This window comes from Mirounga leonina, unplaced genomic scaffold (genome assembly GCF_011800145.1).
Source record: "Mirounga leonina isolate KUSES-001 unplaced genomic scaffold, KU_Mleo_1.0 Mir_115, whole genome shotgun sequence".
NCBI classification, from domain to species: domain Eukaryota; kingdom Metazoa; phylum Chordata; class Mammalia; order Carnivora; family Phocidae; genus Mirounga; species Mirounga leonina.
In genome coordinates, this window is record NW_023270268.1 from 29,579,680 (window position 1) to 29,605,161 (window position 25,482).

Consider the following 25,482-nt stretch of genomic DNA (forward strand, 5'->3'; position numbering starts at 1 on the left):
GTCTGCTTAAAGAAATAAACTGTAGCAGGATAAAAGTATTGGCTCCCAAGTCAGATATTGGCTGGGTAATATTGGGGAAAGAAATGTTGCAACCCATTGAGGCACTGGGCCATTCCTTTTATAAGCTGATGAATCTGTAGTTCATTTAGCCTCATTATTTCTTAGTTAGCAAGCTCTGGTTGTGCCATCCTTATGGCTTTATTTTTAGAAGTCTTAGATTATCATAGCAACTGTGAAAAAGGATGGGAAAAGAAATCTGGCTCCCAGTATACATCCCACTTGTTTCTTGAATTAAATTTGCCATCATCTACCCCTCAGAGGATGTTGCATCGACCCCTGCTACTGATTGAAAGCTCCTACCATCACATGGTTGCTGATGGGGCTGTCAAATGATAGAGATGTTTCAGGGTGCTGCCAGTCCTCCTCCTCATCCAGTTGTGTATTCTGGGTACCATCTGGATATGTGAGAGTAGATAGAGGTGGAAAAGACCAGATAGGAAGCATGGATAACTGTGACATCTCCTTCACAGTGCCAAATGAAACATTAACAATTTGTGTTGAGTCTGATGTTCTAGTCATGGCACTTATGTCTTGTTCAACAGCTGATGTGACAGGAGGAAGAGACAGTAATGGGACAGCCCCATTGTTCATCAAAGAGTGACAAGGAGCTCAGGAAGTAAATAGAGATGGCAAACTATTGGGCTACATCAGAGCAGCAAAAGGGCAGGGGATGGCAACCCTTAAACTGTTTCACTCATGCTATGGTTAATTATAGAAAAGCTTTGAGGAAGTTGTAGGAAAAAAAAAAAAACTAGGGAATACTCTGAGCATGAAGGATATGAACTGAAGTTTTTACTGTCACTTCCTGGGTCCTTACCACAGCGTTCCTCCCCCACAGGCCCTGCTGCTGTTTCTGAGGGCCTCACCTGTTGTCTCCTTCCTTGCCCAACCTTGGACTTCTGCCTTTGTTTCTCTATCTGGCACTCCAGTTTCTTTGGACACTAGAACCCTGCCTCCATATATATACCATACACACACACACACACACACACACACACACACACACACACCCCTACTATATATATAGTAGGATTGCCTACTAAGCTCCTATCAGCGTTTTCCATTAGGGAACTGAATTCTCTTTTCCATAAATCCTAAGCACTGAGGGCCTTGCCTCAACAAACTGATCACCCAGAGCTGTGACAGGGAAGCTGACTTGGCCTTAAGTTTGGGGTATTGGTTCAACCCCACAACTGAGCTCTCTTCACCTATCCAGACTAAGGCAGATACTACACAGCCTATTGGACTTGCCAGGTTCTCAACAGCAGCATTGTCTATAGCTGAGTATTTGTCTCCAGCTCCTATTCTCCAGCCCGGTGTTGGTTCTTCTTTCACATCATCACAGGTTCATTGCCAAGGGGCTATCATTGCCTTACTGCCAAGCTCATCCAACACAGCTCATTTTCCTTCAGTATTTACAGTATTTTAAGAGGGAAAAAATGCAAAATATGGCCATGGGACTGGTGAAGAAATCTGTTTTGCTCTTTGTTTCCTCAGAAGGATATGATCCAATGGGGGAGTCCAACATGGAAGAGACAAAAATATTTTGCATAAGCTTAGGGTCCCAGAGTAACAAAGAATTAAGAATACAGATAAAGGAATACAAGGAATTAGAAAAGGGATCATAAGTGTGTCTAGAATTATTATGAAGAAATGAAATGAGATCAGGGTAGTAGAAGGTCATAGAAAGAGGAGGAAAATGGGAAAGAGAAAATTAGAGCTGAGAAGAAGAAGGATTTTTTTAAGTGACCCCTAATTCTATAATTAGAGATCATAATGATGTGGACAGTTTTAAGTTGTTATATATCCTATTCAGTACAATTTCCATAATAGAATAAAAGTCCCCACAAGCCCAGCATGTGGTAGTCTTAAAATTCCAGTGGTTTGGCAAATGATGATTTGATATATCTCGTAAAATCGTGTTGTTCAATCACTGAGGCCATGTGCTAACTGCACAAATGGACATTTTGGGTGAATTTTAACAGGAGGTTTGGGGCAGTGAGTGTATCAGAAACCAAAGGTGTCTTAAGAAATGGAAGAGGAAGGGGCACCTGGGTGGCTCAATTGTTTAAGCAACTGCCTTCGGCTCAGGTCATGATCCCAGGGTCCTGGGATCGAGCCCCACATCGGGCTCCCTGCTCGGCAGGGGGCCTTCTTCTCCCTCTCCCTCTGCCCCTTCCACTGCTAGTGCTCTCCTGCTCTCTCGTTCTGTCAAATAAATAAATAAAATCTTTAAAAAAAGAAATGGAAGAGGAAGAAGATGAAAAGCTTAAATTGAATCAAGTGGCCAGTAGGCCACTGGTTGAATAACAAAGTTTGTTAAATTTTCTGAATCTAAAAGTCAAAACACTATCGTACAATGGATCTATCCATTAATACTGAATTATTTATATAAAAAAAGGCAGGGTTAAGGGTGCAGCCAGACCTTAGTGATGAGTTTTCAAGTTCATCAGGGACTCCTACAATAATGACATCAACTATTGGGTCTTAGCTGTTGCCGTGGTTACTTAGATGCCACTAGGATAACCCTGATCATCTTTATCCCATAACTGATGACATTTGAGAGGTCTGTTCATAGGAACCCAACTATAGGAAGCAGCATCATTTTAATTTAAATTTTGTAAGTGAATAAATTTTCTTCACATTAAGGAATAAAGAGATTTAAAATTGTCTGAATATGGTAATTTAAGTGACTATCATGTGTATAGTAAAAAACATTTTATTTATGAAAAATATAGTAGTTACATGTATTTTTTCCAGCTTTATTGAGATATAATTGGCATATACCATTGTGTGAGTTTAAGGTGTACAGTGTATTGATTTCACACTTTTATAGTTTGTAGTCTCGGACCAACATCTCCTCATTTCCCCCACCCCACCCTCTGACCCTGGTAACCATCATTCTAATCTGTTTCTATGAGTTCAGCTTTTTTAGATTCTACAAGTACGTGAGATCATACAGTATTTATCATTCTTTGTCTGACCTATTTCACTTAGCAAAATACCATGTTGTTACAAAGAATAGGATGTCCTTTCTTGTGACTGAATAATAATCCAAGGAATAATACCACATCTTTATCCATTTATCCATTGACAGGTTGTTTCCATAATGTGGCTATTGTGAATAATGCTGCAGTGACCATGTGAGCGCAGATATCTCTTTGAGATCCTATTTTCATTTTCTTTGGATATATACCCAAAAGTGGGGTTGCTGCATCAATCACATGATAATACTATTTTTAATTTTTCGAGGAATCTCCATACTGTTTTTCATCATGGTTATATCAATGTACATTCTTACCATCAGTGCACAAGGGTTCCCTTTCTTCTGCATCCTTGCCAACACTTGTTATCTCTTGTCTTTTTGATGATAGCCAATCTAACAGGTGTGAGATGTTATTTCATTATGATTTTGATTTGTATTTCCCTGATGATTAGTGATATTGACCATCTTTTCCCATTCTGTAGATTCCCTATTGGCTATCTGTATGTCATCTTTGGAAAAATGTCTATCAGTTCCTCTGCCTATTTTTTAACTTTTAGTTTTATTGAGATATAATTGACATATAACTCTGTGTAAATTTAAGGTGCACAATATAATGACTTTCATATATTGCAAAATAATTACCATAATAAGTTTATTTAACCTCCATCATCTCATATAGATACAAAAGAAAAAAGTTTTTTTCCTCATGATGAGAACTTTTAGGGTTTATTGTCTTAGTGACTTTCAAATATATTATACAGAAGGGATAATTATAGTCATCATGTGCATTACATCCCCCCTACTTATTTCTCTTATAACTGGAAGTTTGTACCTTTCACCACATATATCCAATTCCCCCACCCCTACCTCTGGTAACCATAAATCTGATCTCTTTTACTATGAGTTTAGTTATTTTGGGTTTTTTTTAGATTCCACATAGAAGTGAGATCATACAGTATTTTTCTTTTTCTGTATCACTTATTTCACTTAGCATAATGCCCTATTTCATCCATGTTTTTGCAAATGGCAAGATTTCTTTTTTTATGGTTGAATAGTATTCCATTACACACACACACACACACTACATTTTCTTTATCCATTCATCTATCAGTGGACACTTAGGTTGTTTCCATGTCTTGGCTATTGTAAATAATGCTGCTATGAACATGAAGATACAGATCTCTCTTTGACAGTAATTTTGTTTCCTTTGGTATATACATAGGAGTGGGATTGCTGAATCGTATGGTAGTTCTATTTTAAACTTTTTGAGGAACCTCTATACTGTTGTCCAGTGGCTGTACTAATTTGCAGTCCCCCCAGCAGTGCACCAAGGTTCCCTTTTCTCTACATCCTTGCCAACACTTGTTATCTCATCTTTTTGATGCTAGCCATTCTAACAGGCATGTGGTAATATCTCATTACAATTTTGATTTACAGTTCTCTAAGGATAGTAATCTTGAGGACCTTCTCATTTACCTATTGTCCATTGTATATTTTCTTTAGAAAAATGTCTATTCAGGGGCACCTCGGTAGCTCAGTCAGTTAAGCGTCTGCCTTAGGCTCAGGTCATGATCCCAGGGTCCTGGGATCGAGTTCCGCATCAGACTCCCCGCTCAGCGGAGAGTCTGCTTCTCCCTCTCTCTGTCTGCTGCTCTGCCTCCTTGTGTTCTCTCTTGCTCTCTGTGTCAAATAAATAAATAAAATATTTTTAAAAAAATAAAAATGTCTTTCAATTCCTCTTTCATTTTTAATTGTATTTTTTTCCTTTTGAGTAATTGGAGTTATTTATATATCTTGGATATTAACCCCTTATCAGATATATGGTTCACAAATATTTTTTCCCATTCTGTAGGTTGCCTTTTCATTTTGTTGATGGTTTCCTTTACTGTGCAGAAGCTTTTAAACGTGATGTAGTCCCATTTGTTTATTTTTGCTTTTGTTGCCTTTAGTTTTGGTGTCAAATTAAAAAAAAAAAAATCATTGCTAAGATAGATGTCAATGAGTTTTTCCCTGTGTTTCCTTCTAGAATTTTTATGGTTTCAGGTCTTATGTTTAAGGCTTTAATCCATTTTGAGTTGATTTTTGTGTATGATGTCAGGTAAGAGTTACATGTATTTTTTCACATTCACTGTTTTATTTAATCCTCATAACTATCTGGATAACCCAGTTTTGCAAAAGAGAGGACTGAAACTCAGAAAGGTTATAATACTTAAGGTCACACAGCTAGAAAGTGGCAGAAAAAGACATCATCTTTCTCCTTATGTATTATAGGTATGTATTCTTCCATAATCCTTTTGAGTATAAGTTAGTTATTTTATTCTTCCATATGCTTAATTGAATCAAGTCTAGCATCATACTCTTTGAGCTTCTGGTCTCCTATGTATTAGAAACTTAGGAGTTAATCATAGTTCAAAAGGGAAGTCCTCCAGATGCACTCTCCTAAATGAGGAAGAGCCCTTGGCAGCAGTTTGTCGGTTGGTGCTGTTGGTACTGTTTGGTGTTGCAGTGATTGCCATAACTTCTTGCTGACCCACATCACCACTACTGATCCCATGGTATCTCTTAATCTGACTGTCCTTGTCCATTCCTCAGGAAAGTCTCTCTGGCTCCAGTTCTAGCTGCTTTGCAGGCTTGTCTTTGTTTTTTTGTCTTGTCCCTGTCGTTTTCCCTTTTTGTCTTTTTTTTTTTTGTAATTAATATATAACATTATGTTAGTTTTAGTTGTACAACATAATGAGTCAATATTTGTATACATTGTAAAAGTATCACAATAATCTAGTTACCATACATACTTACAAAAATTTTTTTTCTTGTGATGAGGACTTCTAAGACTTATCTCTTAGCAACTTTTAAATATGCAATACGGTATTAGTAACATAGTCACCATGATGTACATTACATCTCCATGACTTACTTTATAACTAGAAGTTTGTACCTTTTCATCCCCTTCACCCATTTTGCTTACCCTCCACCCCTGCTCCTCTCTGGCAACCATCAGTCTGTTCTATCAATGGGCTTGGTTTTTGTTTGGTTTTGTTTCTTTTGTTTTTTTAGATTCCACATGTAAGAGATATCATAGAGTATTTATCTTTCTCTGTTTGACATATTTCACCTAGCATAATGCCCTCAAGGTCTATTCGTGGCAAATGGCAAGAACCCATTCATTTTTATGGCTGTATAGTATTCCTGTGTGTGTGTGTGTGTGTGTGTGTGTGTGTGTGTGTGTGTGTGGTGTATCTTCTTAATCCATTTATTCATTGATGGACACTTAGGTCATTTCCATATCTTGGCTATTATAAATAATGCTACCATGAAGATGGGTCAGCATATATCTTTTCAAATTATTGTTTTCATTTCTTTAGGTAAACACCTAGAAGTGGAATTGCTGGATCATATGGTAGTTCTATTTTTAATTTTTTGAAAAGCCCCCTACTGTCTTCTATAGTAACTGCACCAATTGACATTGCCACTGGCAATATACAGGGTTCCCTGTTCTGCATATCCTTGCCAACATTTGTTATTTCTTGTCTTTTTGGTAATAGCCATTCTAACAGGTGTGAGGTTATCTCTCATTGTTGTTTTGATTTGCATTTTCCCAGTGATTAGTGATGTTGAACATTTTTCATGTGCTTGTTGACCTCTTTATGTGTTCTTTGGAAAAATGTCTATTCAGATCTGCCTATTTTTAAATCAGATTTTTTAAAAGATTTTATTTATTTTGAGAGAAAGAGAGTGAGAGAGAACATGAGCAGAGGGGAGGGGCAGAGGGAGAGGGAGAAGCAGACTCCCTGCTGAGCAGGGAGCCTGATGCAGGACTTGATCCCAGAACCCTGGGATCATGACCTAAGCTGAAGGCAGGCACTTAACTGACTGAACCACCCAGGCACCCCAATCAGATTGGTTTTTGCTCTTTTGTGAGCTCTTTATATATTTTGGATATTAACCCCTTATACATGGTTTGCAGGGTTTTTTTTCTCTATTCCATATGTTGTCTTCATTTTGTTGATGATTTCCTTTGCTGTGCAGAAGCTTTTTGGTTTGGTGGTGTTCCACTTGTTTATTTTTGCTGTGTTGCCGTTGCTTTTAGAGTCAGATCCAAAATAACACTGCCAAGATCAACATCAAGGAGCTTACCACCTATGTTTCCTTCTATGAGTTTTATGCTTTTAGGTCTTACATTCAAGTCCTTAATCCATTTTGAGTTAATTTTTGTGTATGGTGTAAGATAGTAGTCTAATTTCATTCTTTTGTATGTGGCTGCCCCATTTTCCCAACACCATTTATTGAAGAGAGTGTCCTTTCCCCACTGTATGTTCTTGGTTCCTTGGTCATAAATTAAATGACCATATGGGTGTGGGTTTACTTCTGGGCTTCCTATTCTGTTCCATTAATCTATATGTCTGTTTTTATGCCAATACCATACGATTTTGATGATGATAGGTTTGTGACATAGTTTGAAATCAGGGAGCATGATGCCTCCAGTTTTGTTCTTTCTCAAGATATTTGAGGTATTTTGTGGTTCTATACAAAATTTAGATTTTCTATAAAAAATGTCATTGGAATTTTTCTTAATATAATATGATTTTATTTTATTATGTTAATCACCATACATTACATCATTAGTTTTTGATGTAGTGTTCCATGATTCATTGTTTGTGTGTAACACCCAGTGCTCCATTCAGTATGTGCCATCTTTAATACCCATCACCAGGCTAACCCATCCCCCCACTACCCTCCCCTCAAGAACCCTCAGTTTGTTTCTCAGAGTCCATAGTCTCTCATGGTTCATCTCCCCCTCCAATTTCCCCTTCCTGCTATCTTCTTCAGCATATATCTTTTCAAATTATTGTTTTCATTTCTTTAGGTAAACACCTAGAAGTGGAATTGCTGGATCATATGGTAGTTCTTTTTTTTTTTTTTTTTTAACATATAATGTATTATTTCATTCAGAGGTACAGGTCTGTGATTCAACAGTCTTACAAAATTCACAGCGCTCACCATAGCACACACCCTCCCCAATGTCTATCACCCAGCCACCCCATCCCTCCCACCCCCCACCACTACAGCAACCCTCAGTTTGTTTCCTGAGATTAAGAATTCATCATATCAGTGAGATCATATGATACATGTCTTTCTCTGATTGACTTATTTCCCTCAGTATAACACCCTCCAGTTCCATCCACATCACTCCAAATGGCAAGACTCATTCCTTTTGATGGCTGCATAATATTCCATTCTATATATTTATACCACATCTTCTTTATCCATTCATCTGTCGATGGACATCTTGGCTCTTTCCACAGAGAAAAGAGTGGCTATTGTGGACATTGCTGCTATAAACACCAGGGTACATGTACTCCTTCGGATCCCTACATTTGTGTCTTTGTGGTAAATACCCAGTAGTGCAATTGCTGGGTCATAGGGCAGCTCTATTTTCAACTTTTTGAGGAACCTCCATACTGTTTTCCAGAGTGGCTGCACCAGCTTGCATTCCCACCAACAGTGGAGGAGGGTTCCCCTTTCTCCACATCCCCACCAACATCTGTCATTTCCTGACTTGTTAATTTTAGCCATTCTGAATGGTGTGAGGTGGTATCTCATTGAGGTTTTGATTTGGATTTCCCTGATGCTGAGCGATGTTGAGCTCTTTTTCATGTGTCTGTTGGCCATTTGGATGTCTTCTTTGGAAAAATGTTCATGTCTTCTGCCCATTTCTTGATTGGATCGTTTGTTCTTTGGGTGTTGAATTTGATAAGTTCTTTATAGATTTTGGATACTAGCCCTTTATCTGATATGTCATTTGCAAATATCTTCTCCCATTCTTTTAGTTGTCTTTTGGTTTTGTTGACTGTTTCCTTTGCTGTGCAAAAGCTTTTTATCTTGATGAAGTCCCAATAGTTCATTTTTGCCCTTGCTTCCCTTGCCTTTGGCAGTGTTTCTAGGAAGAAGTTGCTGCGGCTGAGGTCAAAGAGGTTGCTGCCTGTATTCTCCTCTAGGATTTTGATGGACTCCTGTCTCACACTGAGGTCTTTCAACCATTTGGAGTCTATTTTTGTGTGTGGTGTAAGGAAATGGTCCAGTTTCATTCTTCTGCATTGGCTGTCCTATTTTCCCAACCCCATTTGTTAAAGAGACTGTCTTTTTTCCATTGGACATTGTTTCCTGCTTTGTCGAAGATTAGTTGACGACAGAGTTGAGGGTCCATTTCTGGGCTCTCTATTCTGTTCCATTGATCAGTGTGTCTGTTTTTGTGTTAGTACCATATTGTCTTGATGATTAGAGCTTTGTAATAGAGCTTGAAGTCCGGAATTGTGATGCCACCAGCTTTGCTTTTCTTTTTCAACATTCCTCTGGCTATTCAGGGTCTTTTCTGGTTCCATACAAATTTTAGGATTATTTGTTCCATTTCTTTGAATAAAGTTGATGGTATTTTGATAGGTATTGCATTAAATGTGTAGATTGCTCTAGGTAGCATTGACATCTTCACAATATTTGTTCTTTCAATCCATGAGCATGGAATGTTTGTCCATTTCTTTGTGTCTTCCTCAATTTCTTTCATGAGTATTTTATAGTTTTCTGAGTACAGAGTCTTTCCCTGTTCGGTTAGAATTATTCCTAGGTATCTTATGGTTTTGGGTGCAATTGTAAATGGGATCGACTCCTTAATTTCTCTTTCTTCTGTCTTGTTGTTGGTGTATAGGAATGCCACTGATTTCTGTGCATTGATTTTATATCCTGCCACTTTACTGAATTCCTGTGTGAGTTCTAGCAGTTTTGGGTGGAGTCTTTTGGGTTTTCCACATAAAGTATCATATCATATGCAAAGAGTGGCAGTTTGACTTCTTCTTTGCCAATTTGGATGCCTTTGATTTCTTTTTGTTGTCTGATTGCTGTGGCTAGGACTTCTAGTACTATGTTGAATAGCAGTAATGATAGTGGACATCCCTGCCATGTTTCTGACCTTAGGGGGAAAGTTCTCAGTTTTCCCCATTGAGAATGATATTCGCTGTGGGTTTTTCATAGATGGCTTTTATGATATTGAGGTATGTACCCTCTATCCCTATACTCTGAAGAGTTTTGATCAAGAAAGAATGCTGTACTTTGTCAAATGCTTTTTCTGCATCTATTGAGAGGATCATATGGTTCTTGTTCTTTCTTTTTTTTTTTTTTTTTTAAGATTTTATTTATTTATTTGAGAGAGAGCGAGAGAGAGAAAGAGCACAAGAGGGGGGAGCGGGAGAGGGAGAAGCAGGCTTCCCGCCGAGGCAGGGAGCCCGATGCGGGACTCGATCCAGGGACTCCACGATCACGACTTGAGCCGAAGGCAGTCGCTTAACCAACTGAGCCACCCAGGCGCCCCTCTTGTTCTTTCTTTTACTAATGTTTTGTATCACATTGATTTGCAGATGTTGAACCAAACTTGCAGCCCAGGAATAAATCCCACTTGGTCATGGTGAATAATCCTTTTAATGTACTGTTGGATCCTATTGGCTAGTATTTTGGTGAGAATTGGCATCCATGTTCAACAAGGATATTGGTCTGTAATTCTTTTTGATGGGGTCTTTGTCTGGTTTGGGGATCAAAGTAATGGTGGCCTCATAAAACGAGTTTGGAAGTTTTCCTTCCATTTCTATTTTTTGGAACAGTTTCAGAAGAATAGGTATTAATTCTTCTTGAAATGTTTGGTAGAATTCCCCTGGGAAGCCATCTGGCCCTGGGCTTTTGTTTGTTGGGAGATTTTTGATGACTGCTTCCATTTCCTTAGTGGTTATAGGTCTGTTCAGGTTTTCTATTTCTTCCTGGTTCAGTTTTGATAGTTGATACATCTCTAGGAATGCATCCATTTCTTCCAGATTATCTAATTTGCTGGCATATAGTTGCTCGTAATATGTTCTTTTAATTGTTTGTATTTCTTTGGTGTTGGTTGTGATCTCTCCTCTTTCATTCATGATTTTATTTATTTGGGTCATTTCTCTTTTCTTTTTGATAAGTCTGGCCAGAGGTTTATCAATCTTGTTAATTCTTTCAAAGAACCAGTTCCTAGTTTTGTTGATCTGTTCTACTGTCCTGTTTCATTGATTTCTGCTCTGATCTTTATGATTTCTCTTCTCCTGCTGGGTTTAGGCTTTATTTGCTGGTCTTTCTCCAGCTCCTTTAGGTGTAGGCTTAGGTTGTGTACTTGAGACCTTTCTTGTTTCTTGAGAAAGGCTTGTATTGCTACATACTTTCCTCTTAGGACTGCCTTTGCTGCATCCCAAAGATTCTGAACAGTTGTGTTTTTATTTTTATTTGTTCCCGTGAATTTTTTTCATTCTTCTTTAATTTCCTGGTTGACCCATTCATTCTTTAGTAGGATGCTCTTTAGCCTCCATGTATTTCAGTTCTTTCCGACTTTCCTCTTGTGATTGAGTTCTAGTTTCAAAGCATTGTGGCCTGAAAATATTCAGGGAATGATCCCAGTCTTTTGGTACTGGTTGAGACCTGATTTGTGACCTAGGATGTGATCTATTCTGGAGAATGGTCCATGGGCACTAGAGAAGAATGTGTATTCTGTTGCTTTGGGATGGAATGTTCTGAATACATCTGTGAAGTCCATTTGGTCCAGTGTGTCATTTAAAGTCTTTATTTCCTTGTTGATCTTTTGTTTAGATGATCTGTCCATTTCAGTGAGGGGGATGTTAAAGTCCCCCACTATTATTGTATTGTTGTCGATGTGTTTCTTTGCTTTTGTTATTAATTGGGTTATCTAATTGGCTGCTCCCATGTTAGGGGCATAGATATTTATAATTGTTAGATCTTCTTGTTGGATAGACCCTTTAAGTATGATATAGTGTCCTTCCTCATCTCTTATTACAGTCTTTGGTTTAAAATCTAATTTGATATAAGGATTGCCACCCTAGCTTTCTTTTGGTGTCCATTAGCATGGTAAATGGTTTTCCACCCCCTCACTTTCAATCTGGGTGTGTCTTTGGGTCTAAACTGAGTCTCTTGCAGACAGCATATCAATGGGTCTTGTTTTTTTATCCACTCGGATACCCTGTGTCTTTTGATTGGGGCATTTAGCCCATTTACATTCGGGGTAACTATTGAAAGATAGGAATTTAGTGGCATTTTATTGCCTGTAAGGTGACTGTTACTGTATATTGTCTGTGTTCCTTTCCAGTCTATGTTACTTTTAGGCTCTCTCTTTCCTTAGAGGACCCTTTCAATATTTCTTGTAGGGCTGGTTTCATGTTTGCAAATTCCTTTAGTTTTTGTTTGTCCTGGAAGCTTTTTCTCTCTCCTTCTATTTTTAATGACAGCCTAGCTGGATAGAGTATTCTTGGCTGCATATTTTTCTCATTTAGTGCTCTGAATATATCCTACCAGTCCTTTGTGGCCTGCCCGGTCTCTGTGGATAGGTCTGTTGCCAATCTAATGTTTCTACCATTGTAGGTTACAGATCTCTTCTCCCGAGCTACTTTCAGGACTTTCGCTTTGTCTCTAAGACTCGTAAGTTTTACTATTAGATGTCGGAGTGTTGACCTATTTTTACTGATTTTGAGGGGGGGGTTCTCTGTGCCTCCTGGATTTTGATGCCTGTTTTCTTCCCCAAATTAGGGAAGTTCTCTGCTATAATTTGCTCCAATATACCTTCTGCCCCTCTCTCTCTTTCTTCTTCTGGGATCCCAATTATTCTAATATTGTTTCATCTTATGTTATCACTTATCTCTCAAATTCTGCCCTCGTGATCCAGTAGTTGTTTATCTCTCTTTTTCTCAGCTTCTTTATTTTCCATCATTTGGTCTTCTATATCGCTAATTCTCTCTTCTGCCTCATTTATCCTAGCAGTTAGAGCCTCCATTTTTTATTGCACCTCATTAATAGCCTTTTTGTTTTCTACTTGGTTAGATTTTAGTTCTTTTATTTCTCCAGAAAGGGTTTCTCTAATATCTTCCATGCTTTTTTCAAGCGCAGCTAGTATCTTTAAAATCGTCATTCTGAACTCTAGTTCCGACGTCTTACTAATGTCCATATTGATCAGGTTCCTGGCAGTCGGTACTGCCTCTTGTTCTTTTTGTTGAGGTGATTTTTTCCATCTTGTCATTTTGTCCAGAGGAGAATAGATGACTGAGAGAACAAAATGCTAACAGGGTAACAATGACCCGAGAAAAATATACACTAAACAAATCAGAAGAGACCTGAAACTGGGGGAAAAGAAAGAAAAAAGAAAAAGATAAAAAAACAAACTAACAAAAAAAACAGACTATGATCAAATATGATCAGACTGGTGCATAGATCAGTGCCACACACTAGATTTTGGGTGTAGTTTGGTCTGTTAGAAGAAAGTGCCTCCCAAAATTTTAAAGAAAGAAAAGCTTATATATGTAGAAAAATAAGGGTAAATACACTGAAGGGATGGAATATGACTGTAAAGATGAAAATTATAAAGGATTTTATAAAAGGGATTGATAAGATAAGTTGGTTGAAAAAAGAAAGAAGAGGATTTAAAAAAAGAATGGGAGAGAATGTGATCAGGCAGGAGACTAGAACAAAGTCATACACTAGAAATTTAGGGTATATTTTGGTCTGTTAGAAGAATCTGTATCCCAAAATTTTAAAGAGAGAATAACTTATATATATATAAGTTTTGGTATATATATATTATAATATATATATTTGGTATATATATATTATAATATATATATATTATAATATATATACCAAAAATAAGGTTAACTACTATGAAGGAATAGAATATGACTCTAAAAATGAAAAATAAGATTTTTTTTAAAAAAAGGGATAAATACCATGTTGGTTGAAAAAGGGGAAAAGAAAAATTCAAAAAGAAAAAGAAAAAAAATTTTTTAAATTAACTTTGAAAGACTAAAGAATCATGGGGAAAAAGCCATGGATTCTATGTGCAGTATCCCCCTAGTGCTAGAGTTCTGCCATTCTCATTGATCGGTAAACTTGGTCTTGGCTGGCAGTTCTCACTGATCTTCTGGGGGAGGGGCCTGTTGCCGTGGTTCCCAAATGTCTTTGCTGGAGGCGGAATTGCCCCGCCCTTGCCGGGCCGGGCTAAGTAATCTGCTTGGGTTTGCTCTCGGGAGCTTTTGTTCCCTGCAAGCTTTCCGTACAGCTTTGGAGGATGAGAGTGAAAATGGCGTCCTCCCAATCTCCGCCCTGGAGGAGCTGAGAACTCGGGGCCCCACTCCTCAGTGAGCCCCCAGAGAAAAGTCAGTCACTCCCGTCTCCCCAGTCTCCGGCCGCACTCCGTGCTCTCCTGGCCTGTGACCAAGCGTTTCTGTCTCTGGCACACAACCCCGTGTGGAGTCTCCAAACCCAGCAGATCCCTGTGGTGCGCTCCCGTGCCACTCCTCCCAAGGGAGGAAGGGGAGTCTCCCCAGATCTGCCGCTTGTTGGGTCCCTGCTTCCAGAAAGTGGTTGCTTTTCTGTTCAGAGAGTTGCTGCTATTCTTTTCTTTGATCTCCTTTTGAGTTCGTAGGTGTTCAGAATGGTTTGATCCCTATCTAGCTGAATTCCTGGGACCAGACAAAACTAGGTCTCCTACTCCTCTGCCATCTTGCTCCTCCAAAAACATAATATGTTTCTGGTGAGCAGATGAAGACCCATGGGCCTGGGAAAAGGCTGTTACTCGTCATTGGAATTTTGATAGGGATTGCCTTGAATCTGTAGATTGCTTTGGGGAGTATGGACATTTTAACAATATTCTTCTAATCCTTGGGCATGGAATATCTTTCCATTTGTGTATTGTTCATTTTCTTTAGCCTATGGCATAGTTTTCAGTGTACAGGTCCTTCACCTCCTTGGTTAAATTTATTCCTAAGTATTTTATTCTTGTTGTTGCAGTTATAATTGTGATTATTTTCTTAATTTTTCTTTTTTGATAGTTCATTCTTAGTGTATAGAATTTTGTATATTGATTTTCGTATCCTGCAACTTTACTGAATTCATTTATTCTAACAGTTTTTTGGTGGAGTCTCTTGGCTTTTCTACACATAAAATCATGTCATCTACAAACAGTGACAGTTGTACTTTTTTTTAAGTAATTGGATGCCTTTTATTTCTTTTTCCTGCCTAATTGGTCTGGCTAGGACTTCCAATACTATACTAAATATAAGTTGTGAGAGTAGGCATCTTTGTCTTGTTCCTGATCTTAGAGGAAAAGCTTTCAGCTTTTCACCATTAGGTATGTTAACTGTGAGCTTGTTATATGTGGTCTTTATTAGGTTGAGTACATTCCATCTATACCCACTTTGTTGAAAGTTGTTATCATAAATGGATGTTGAATTTTACCAAATGCTTTTTCTGCTACTATTGAGATCATATGGTTTTTAGCTTTCATTTTGTTTATGTGGTATATCATGCAGATTTATGAATGTTGAGCCATCCTTGCATCCCTGGAATAAATCTCATTTGATCATGGTGTATGATCCTTTAAATGTATTGTTGAATTCAGTTTGCTAATATTTTGTTGAGGATTTTTGTAAATATATATTTTTAAGCTTCAAAAATTATGGTGTTGGGGTTATCTGTAGAGTAACACCCAATAATCTAGAAATGTAGTACTCTGGCTGAGTTCTGGACAGGACTATGCCAGATGATAGACTTCTGTGTTATATTCTCGGTATTACAAGTTCTACATGTGCAGTTAGCAGAGACAGCCTCAGTAGTTGATCAACAGAATTTTCTAGGATATGTACAAACCAAATGTCAAATAGTTGGGATTTTCAGATCCAGTGCTTTTGGGGAATTTTACTCTATTATGGAAATTGTACTGAATAATAAATATAATGATTTAAAACATTATTATGATCTCTAACTGTAGGAGTGTAGGCTTTTAAAAATCCTCAATTCTCTCAACTCTAATTTTATTTGTCTCCTGTATTTCTTCCTCTTCACTCTCTCATTTCTCAAAGTAGAATTCTCTGGCATTGAGCCACTTGCCTAAAATCATATCATAAATCACTGAAACAAGAATCCCATGGATTTTGTTTCTTTGTGTTACTTCTTTTGAAGTCTAGTCTTCAATTTATATAGTCTTGCTATCATGTCTGGTGGATTGGTAAGCTTCCCTAAGACTGCAGTCAGTCCATAGCCTACCATTCTATAACCCAAACAGGCACTGAATGAGATTAATAGACAAAGATATGCACTAATTTTATTCATTCAACAAATATTTGAGTGTCTGCTATGTGCAAGTCATTGTGTTAGATCCTGGTTAAGATCCCTTAAGAAACAAAATCTTAAAAATCTCAGAGAAAGATAGCTGAAGATTATTCTTTTCCAAAGCGAATTTTCATGGGCATTCATTAAGTACTTATTATGACGTGATCAGGATCCAGGATTCTTCTATCTTAAGATCCCACAATCTTTAGTGCTGCCCCCCACAAGATCATCACAGAAAGGGGAGAAAATATTGGATACTTAACCTTTTTTTTTTTTTTTTTTTTTTGCCTAGAAGTAATACACATAAATGTCTGTTTCCATCTCATTAGCTAGATCTAGTCATATGGTCCCATCTGAATGTAAGGGGCCTGGGAATAGTCTGTGGCTATGCAGACACTTCTCAGCAACAAATCTATACTATGGGAGGGAAACATAAATCTTGAATAGTCAACTAGTCATTTCTATGTTCTTGGCTCTAAGTTTAAAACTCTAGGTGGAAGGATAACTAATAAAACAAGACAGGCTTTCAAGCATTCAATTCTTCTGAAAGCTTGTAGTATAGAGTAAAATAAAGGCAACAGGCATGGTTCTTAGAAATAACTAGTTCTAACCACTGTTGCTTTGAAACTCCTACAGCATTATTTCACAGATAGTTTTCTGTTATGGAGTTCTATTATCACTGTCATCATTACCACATCTGTTGATGTGAATGCCCTTGAAATAAATGAGTGACCAAAACCACACTAATTTCAAGTTTTGATAGACTCATGGGGCTAAATATTGCTGTTCACAGATTTAAAAGGATGACAGGAGGGCGCCTGGGTGGCTCAGATGGTTAAGCGTCTGCCTTCGGCTCAGGTCATGATCTCAGGGTCCTGGGATCGAGTCCCGCATTGGTCTCCCTGCTCCTTGGGAGCCTGCTTCTCCTTCTGCCTCTCTCTCTCTCTCTCTCTCTCTCTCTCTCTGTCTGTCATGAATAAATAAATAAAATCTTTTAAAAAAAAAAGGATGACAGGAAAGTAAAACATGATTCATTTCAACTTCTTGCTGTGGTAGTATTAAAAGAGCTATACAGGTCTGAATATGTGAGATGAATGAAAACAGGACTATCATTTAAGGTTATTCAGGTTGTGAACTGCAGATAGTAGGGACACCATTCACATTATAGACTTTGTTGACAGTGTCCTCCTAAAGTTATGTGGCTATTCAGAGGACCTGAATGAAAATTTTAGCAGTGGAGTCATTAGGACAACAATGTTTAAACACAATTTATGATGCTGTAATTATAAATTCACACTGGGACCCAGCAGATAACTTTCCTTTTAGATTTTTTTAATACAAGTTTTCTTGTATTTTCTTCATACAGTATGTAAGGAAGTCTTGCATTTCATGTTCCTATGAGGAAGTGGAAAGTAAAATCAGAAGAGAGTTGAGTGTATAATGAAAGGTACAGAAACAGAAAATGGAAGGGTGAAGAAGCTATGACATTTTGAGAACTAAATGAGTAGATGAGGAAACCTCTCTAAGCCTCTGATCACTCATCTATAAAATGGGAGTCTTGGGCTAGGAGGTCTTTGACATTCATTCTTGTGTACAGTGTTCAAAAAAAACCATAGAATGTAGAGCAACCTATTACAGGAGTTGCTATTTTACCCAAGAAATATCCCATAAAACAAGAAGAGTAGTTCTGTGACAGAAAACATTTTTCTGGGAGTCAGAAAAGCTAGATTATAATGCTGGCTCTGTTGCTAACTTCCTATCAGTTATTTCACCTATCTGAGCCTAATTTTATCCATTTCTTTTTTTCTTTTTTAAGATTTATTTATTTATTTATTTATTTGAGAGACAGCCAGAGAGAGAGCACAAGCAAGGGGAGCAGCAGAGGGAGAGGAAGAAGTAGGCTCCCTGCTGAGTTCAATCCCAGGATTCTGAGACCATGACATGAGCTGAAGGCAGATGCTTAACTGACTTTTATCCATCATTTTATCCATTTCTGAGTCTCAGCTTATCCACCTGTAAAAATAACATTAAAATAAAAAATGGTCTATAAGTTTATTCCTACTCTTAGTATTGTAGAATTAAGAATGGATGGATGTTTTTGGCCTAAAACAAACAAAAAGGTCCTGAGTGTCATTGAATCTGCATTGGAGTCAGATAGGCTGAGAAAAGCTCACCAAAGAAGAAATATAAGTGAGAGCACAAGATGATCTTTTCAGTTACTCCATCCTAGGTGTCACTGCTTATAAAAATGTATTAAACTCTTTAGGTATGATCAAATCAGTACAGAAAACTGAAATGCATACCACCCTTCTGATAGGTTTTTTGAATTCTAAATCTGTAGAAAGATTTCTTTTGCCGGTGATTAATTTAGTTTCACCTGGTTTCATTGTTTACCAAGCTTTCCTTGGTTGGCTGATAATCATCTTCAAAAATGTGTTCTGTATTCTTGAAATTTGCTAAAAGAAGAAAACTTAAATGTTCTCACCACAAAAAAAGAGGTAAATGTGAGGTTATGAATAGGTTAATTAGCTTGATTGTGGTAATTATTTTACTATATTTGTATTGTAAAATATCACCATGTATACCTTAAATATGTGCAGTGTTTGTTTGTCAGTTATACCTCAATAAAACTGGGGAGAAGAGGCTAAATAAACAAAAAATGTGTTCTGAATATCTCCTGATATTCAGGAGATATAATGACTACTATTATAGTTATTATAAGCATTAACAAAAGTAAAAGAAAAATAGGCCTGATCTCATAGAGCTTTGGGTAATTCCAATAGGTGAGGGAAATAGCTAGCTGGAAAGGTAATTTTAAAAACTAAATTGTAAACCTGGCTTCAGCACACCTGAAGGTCCTAAACATGTCATGTGAAGGAACATGAGTCATATTCCTATTAAAGAACATATAAAAGATACTCATTAAATATTTGTAGGTTGAATGAATGTGCCTGGGAAAACAAAATCCACCTGCAACAAAAGCGGCCAGTGAACAAAGCTATCAGTCACTGTTATGGGTATTAGTGGAAAAAAATAGTAATAACGCTAGCCCCCTTGAGAATTTCTAACCATATCCCTGCTCTTGCAGTTTGGATTTTGAATCCATATTATATATGTAATATAAGTAACTCTAAGAGGAGATATAAATAAAAATATTTCGTGTGGGTAACAAGCACCTCTGGGGGCCAGCTAAATGGAAATTCTCTTGGTAGGAAAGCATCCTCAACCAAGGGGGCTCAGGATACCTAGAGATTAACTTCAGTCAGATATGAGATTTTAATAAGAGATTGCCAAATGCATAAGGAAACAAACTGATAGCGAGAGTCAGCAAAAGAAAGAGGAGAGAAAGGAGAGAGAAGAGGGAGGCTAGGGAGAGAGATTAATTTAGATTGCCAAGAACTTTAGATATTGGAATTATCAGGTACTGAATATGAACTATGGTAGTAGTCTCATTATCTATTGATGTTTAATAACCCCAGAACTCAGTGACATAAAACAACCAGTAGTTATGCTCATGGAGTCTGTGGGTCAGGAACTCTGGATTTGGGGAATGGTTTTCCTTGCTCCATGTTGCCTGGGTCCACAGCTGGATGACTGGAAGGCTGGAGCAACTCAACAGCTGGCTGCTGCAATACTCTGAAGGTTCATTCACTCATATTTCTGGTGGTTCATGCTGGCTGTGATTGAGGCCCTAGCTGGAGTTATCAGTCAGAACATCCAAATGTGGCCTCTCCATGTGGCCTGGACTCACTCACAGCATTGTGGCTGGTTCCCAGTGCGTCTGCGGAGACAGGCAGAAGTTCTATCACCTTTTCTAACCTAGCCTCAGAATCATGTAGCATGACTCCTACAGGATTCTATTCAAAAAAGAAATCAGTCGGTCTCTTGCTGCAGCAACGTGAGTGGGAGCACCAGGCGCCGGGCTCGGAGCGGAACTCCACGGATCGCTTTAAGAAAATGGCAGACAAGCTGGACATGGGGGAAATCGCCAGCTTCGATAAGGCCAAGTTGAAGGAAACGGAGACGCAGGAGAACACCCTGCCAACCAAAGAGACATTGAGCAGGAGAAGTGGAGTGAAATTTCCTAAGAACCTAGAGGATTCCCCACGCCCGTCATCTTCGAGACACCCCAGTCGTGATGTGGAGGAAGAAGAGCCACCTGCAAGATGGACACGAGCGACAAGCTGCACTGTGAACCCGGGCACTCCATGCCGACGCCACCGGCCTGCAGGTCTCTGAGGGGACCCCCCCCCAATCGGACTGCCAAAATCTCCGGTTTGCCCTGGAATATTATAGCAAATTATTTGTATGTTTAATGAAAATAAAACACACCTCGTGGCAAAAAAAAAAAAAAAAAAATCAATCACAAAGGCCTAGCCAGGTTTGGAAGAAGGGAAAAGAGACTTCACCTCTTGATAAGGGCTGCTGTCAAGGTTCTGAGAGGGAATTTGGAACCAGAAATATTGTTGTAGCCATCTTAGAAAGACAGTCTGTTACAATAGGTAAAAATATTTGAACAAATAGAAGATAGAAATGGGGGAGAGGAATCTTGAGATAATAAACTATTAAAATTAACCAGTTAGATTTGAAAAAAAGAACTAGCTAGATCTTACAGAACTAAAAAATGTGTGATTTAGAATTTGAAACTCAGTGGATGGATTAAATAGCAGATTAAATATCTTTAAAAAATACTTAATGTGCTGGAACACAGAGTTTAAGAAATTACCTGGAATAGGGGTGCCTGGGTGGCTCAATTGGTTAAGCATCTGCCTTTGGCTAGGGTCACAATCCCAGGGTCCTGGGATCGAGCCCCGTGTTGGGCTCCCTGCTCAGCAGAGAGCCTGTTTCTTCCTCTCCTCCCTGCTCATGCTCTCTGGCTATCTCTGTCTCTCCCTCTCTCCCTCAAATAAATAAATAAAATCTTTGAGGAAAAAAAAAGAAATTACCTGGAATATATTATGGAGAAATAGAAGGTAAAAAATATGAGTGATTGAGATATGTAAGACAGTAAGAGAAGGCCTAATATATGGGGTTCAAGAAGAAAAGGATAGAGGAAGTAAGGCAGAAGAAATATTTGAAGATGTAATGCAGAATATTTGCTAGGATGTATGAAAGATATGAATGCTCAGATTCTGGCAATACTGTGAATCTTAAGAAAAAATAAAAAATTCCATACCTGGATAAATAATGAAATTACAGATAAAAAGATGTCTTAAAAGCAGCCAGTGGAAAGTTACTTAGAAAGAAATAACATTTAAACTGACAGTTGACTTTGCAACCACTATAGTATCCAGGAGACTGTGAAATAATACCTTTAAAATGCTGGTAGTTAAAAAAATAAATAAAAAATAAAAAAATAAAATGCTTATAGTTGGTACTGTCAACTTAGAATTATGGATCTAATAAAACTATCTTTAAAGCATGAGAGCAAAATAATGTTCAGATGTTTTCTGTTTGTTTGTTTTTTAATAGAACATTTCACAGATGGACCCTCATTTAAAGAACTTCTGAAAAATGTGCTTCAGGAAGAAGGAAATTCTTCTCAGAGGGAAGGTCATCAAAGAAATTAGTAATTTTCTATATTAAACAAAATAATGTCTAATTGTAGGGTTAAAGAAAAAACTAAAATATACTATACAATAGTAGCATATAAATTGGAAGGGGTTGAACGGAATCAAAGTCTTAAATTCTTATAGTGTTTGAGAAGATGGAAAATACATTGTCAAGTAGTCATGAAAGAATTTTAAGGGAACCACTAAAAAAAATAGAAATAAACTCCAAACAAGTAGAGCAAAAAAACTATTGGAATAAGAAAAAAAATACAGTCCAAAGGAAGACAATAAAGAGGGGGAAATAGGCATAAAGTTAGATAAATAGGACAAGATAGAAGTATGAATATTAGTAAGTATCAGTGGGATAAACTAACCAGTTAAGTGCTTCACAACTTACTTTAAGAGATTACTATATGTTTAATGTGAAAATCCCCAGAAAAAGATAATAGGAGAAAGGAAAATTATGGGTCATTCTTGCCCAAGAAAACGATTGTAGTCATGAATTGGTAGGAGGGATCATGGCAATCATCAGACCTACAAAGGATATGGTGCCTACATCCATCACCCCTGATTTCAGAATGCCTGCAAGGACACATTGTGCTGCCTTCTGGTTTATTTCTTGGATAGAGGTTGGCAGGAGGTCTTCGTTGATATCATCCCATTTGAGGCTGTCTGTTAATATTCATGACCTGAGGCTGCTACATAGCACTTGTGTTATATAACAGCACCTTTTTTATGACCTAAGATGTCACAGTCTCATTAGTAATGAGGTGCTGGTGGGAGTTATTGAGGGATTGACTGTAGACTCTTAACCAATCCACAATTTGCAGGACATGAGGCGCCATCATAAAGAATTAAAGTGATTCTTCTCTGTTGCTATGGACAGATTACACTCTAATTCTGTCTCTGATAGTTTATGACTACTCTCTGAATAGTTAAAAATGTATTTTTAATAAGCCTTAGAAAAGCAGTTTATTTTTGCATGGGTTAAGCCTTGCTCATGTCCAGAAATTTTCAACAATCAGATCTGACCTCATAAAACTTGACCCTCCCAAAACAAAATCTAAAGCAATATTATGTTTCCAGCTTTGAATACAGCAGATCTACCTGTCATCTATTCACTAGTATCTTAAAGCTTGAGTTGGCCAATTAGGTTAAAGTTAAAAAGCTTAGATTTGCCTCTCATCTTTTCCTTCTCTATGAGAACTGTTATTGAGTAAAGGAGAAAAGAAATGGGATGAAAATCCTTCATCCCATTAGATTTAGGTTTAGGATTATGATTAAGTTGTATATCTGAACTGGGCAGAGTAGATGTTGCCTAGTTGTAAACTTTGGCTGATTCCTGGTGATGAGGAAGACAAGTGCCAAAGTGATGGAAGTCTAGAGCAGTTCCTCAGGTATTCATGCGTCGCTTTCTTGTCTCTGAGGCAGCTGCTGCCATCTCACCTCCCAGTCCCTGCAACCCAGGGGCAGAGGTGCAGCCCCAGCACCCAAAGAGCACTCTGCCTTCTCCAGCATCACTGCTGCTGCTCTTCTTCATCCTCTGCAGAACCTCTCCTTCTGCGGTACCTGTCTTCAAGACTTGGGGGAGAGCAAAATGATCTCCTCATCTAGAGTGGGAAGGGAATCAGGCCAGGGGCCAAGAAAAGAGAGAAATGGAGAGAGCAAGGGACTGTAAAACATCTTTTCATGCTATGAACACAGGGCAAAGCATTGTGCAGTGATTTTTTTTTTTTTTTGGAGGAGGGGTAGAGTTTTTTTTATCTTAAAATGACGTCTATTTAGAAAAAAAGAGATGGTATCATTTAAGTCTCTTGGACTAAATTTGGAGTATACAGAGAAAGGAAATAGGAAATCAGTTTCAGGATTAGCTGATTGTTAGTACAGCTGAGAAAGCACTAAAACACACTCTTTCTGTGCCAACAGACCTGTGGACATGTCAGGAAATAGAGATTGTAACTTTTTTATTGTCTTTTGAATTACAAGAAAATAGGAAATAATTATTCATTTGCTATGTTTTCAGAATTCCTCTGCCTGATTTTTAGATTGCAAGTGCCACAGATGCTGCTGGTTAGAAGCAGAGATTGCATTTTTACAAAAGAATTGTCTTGAGGGCGCCTGGGTGGCTCAGTCGTTAAGCGTCTGCCTTCAGCTCAGGTCATGATCCCAGGGTCCTGGGATGGAGCCCCACATCGGGCTCCCTGCTCAGCGGGAAGCCTGCTTCTCCCTCTCCTACTCCCCTGCTTGTGTTCCTGCTCTCGCTATCTCTCTCTCTGTCAAATAAAAAAAAAAAAAAAAATCTTTAAAAAAAGAATTGTCTTGAAATTTTTCTAGCAAACATTATATTCTATACATCAATCTATGTTGCTCTTGTTTAGCATGACTAGAGTAGGTGAGGAGCAAAACCAAACTCTAATGTGCTAAATTAATTTGACCTTTAATATTGCTGTTTATGCTTTATTTTCAAGTATTCAAGATGCCAGTTTTATTTTGGTTTTCTATGGGGTGATTGTGAACTGTATAAAATGAAAAGAGCTTGCCGTTTGTGTTTTGATTTAAATCTTGGTCCTGCCATTTATTAGCTGTCTCATTTCCTCATCTGTATAGAAGGAATAATACAACCTACCATGTAGGGGTTTGTGAGGATTAAATGGGATTATTTATGATAAGCTCCAAACACAATACTTGGTACCTAATAGATACCAAATAAATAGTGGAAATTATTAATTATTCGTGTAGCTCTCTAGTAAGGGATCTGAAATTGACTATGGTTTAAGGTTGGATGAGAAACCTTGAAGAAAAAGAGAGCATAATTCTCATTCAGACAGAAGTCCAGGTGGTACCCTGGTGAGGTCAATGCCCAGCCAGCGGTCTGTGAGCTTTGCAGCTGCCAGTGAGAACTACCTGAGAATTAAACTCTGTTCCTTTTTTTTCCTTCTAAGGACTCCTAAATCTCATAAATTGAATTGGAATGTCAATAATGCAAACCTTTTAAGGCCAGTGGATATACGAAAAGATCATGAATTTTCTAATCCTGGCTCTCCAGTTTGAGGGACTTTGGTTTACCTCCTCACTTATTAAATTGGAAAAAAAAAGTATAACTCCTCCTCCAAGGTCCAATGAGGTAGTGTACGTAAAAATGGTAGCATAGTGACTGATTCACAGTGCCTCGTGCCTGTGTTCCTTGTTCTCACCCACCCCACCTCCCACACTCACCTCTGGCTCCCCTTTCGTGTTGAAAAATCTGCTGTTTTCTAGCAGGTCATCTCTCACTTTCGAGTAGATTCTTTGTGGTGTCAAGGCATGTTTATGGAGCAACCCTGGAGCAGAAAGCTCTGCCAATCACAGATGTGCCTTCTGGAGGACCTGATGAGCCCATCTGAGAGCCTGGAGGAAGTTTTCCAAGAGAAAATGTTTATTCTTAGTTGTTGCTTAGGAAACAGTGGGCTGATCTCTGCTTCAAGTGGCTTACAATTCACTGACAAAATATAGAAAAATTTAAATGTAAAATTGAGAGAAGAAAAATTTGCACACACATATATAATATTGAGCAGGCTCTTGTTAATGATTTGAGGATAATTCCTTTTTAAGTTAGACTAGCTTTATTAAGCTAGTCTTTACAGGCCCATAGTAATGCAGGAATCCTCACATTTTCCCTTGGCTTAATTTTCAGTACCAGGCTGTCCTGATAGGTAGCTTTTTAATACAGAA

General features: G+C 38.0%; 1 protein-coding gene and 1 pseudogene across 9 annotated transcripts in view; both read left to right on the top strand.

The window, feature by feature from the left end:
* The window catches only part of TMEM108 (transmembrane protein 108), a 647,919-nt gene that overhangs the window by 492,218 nt on the left and 130,219 nt on the right, over window positions 1-25,482 (top strand). The window lies entirely within an intron of this gene.
* Window positions 18,119-22,923, top strand: LOC118003746 (annotated as a pseudogene).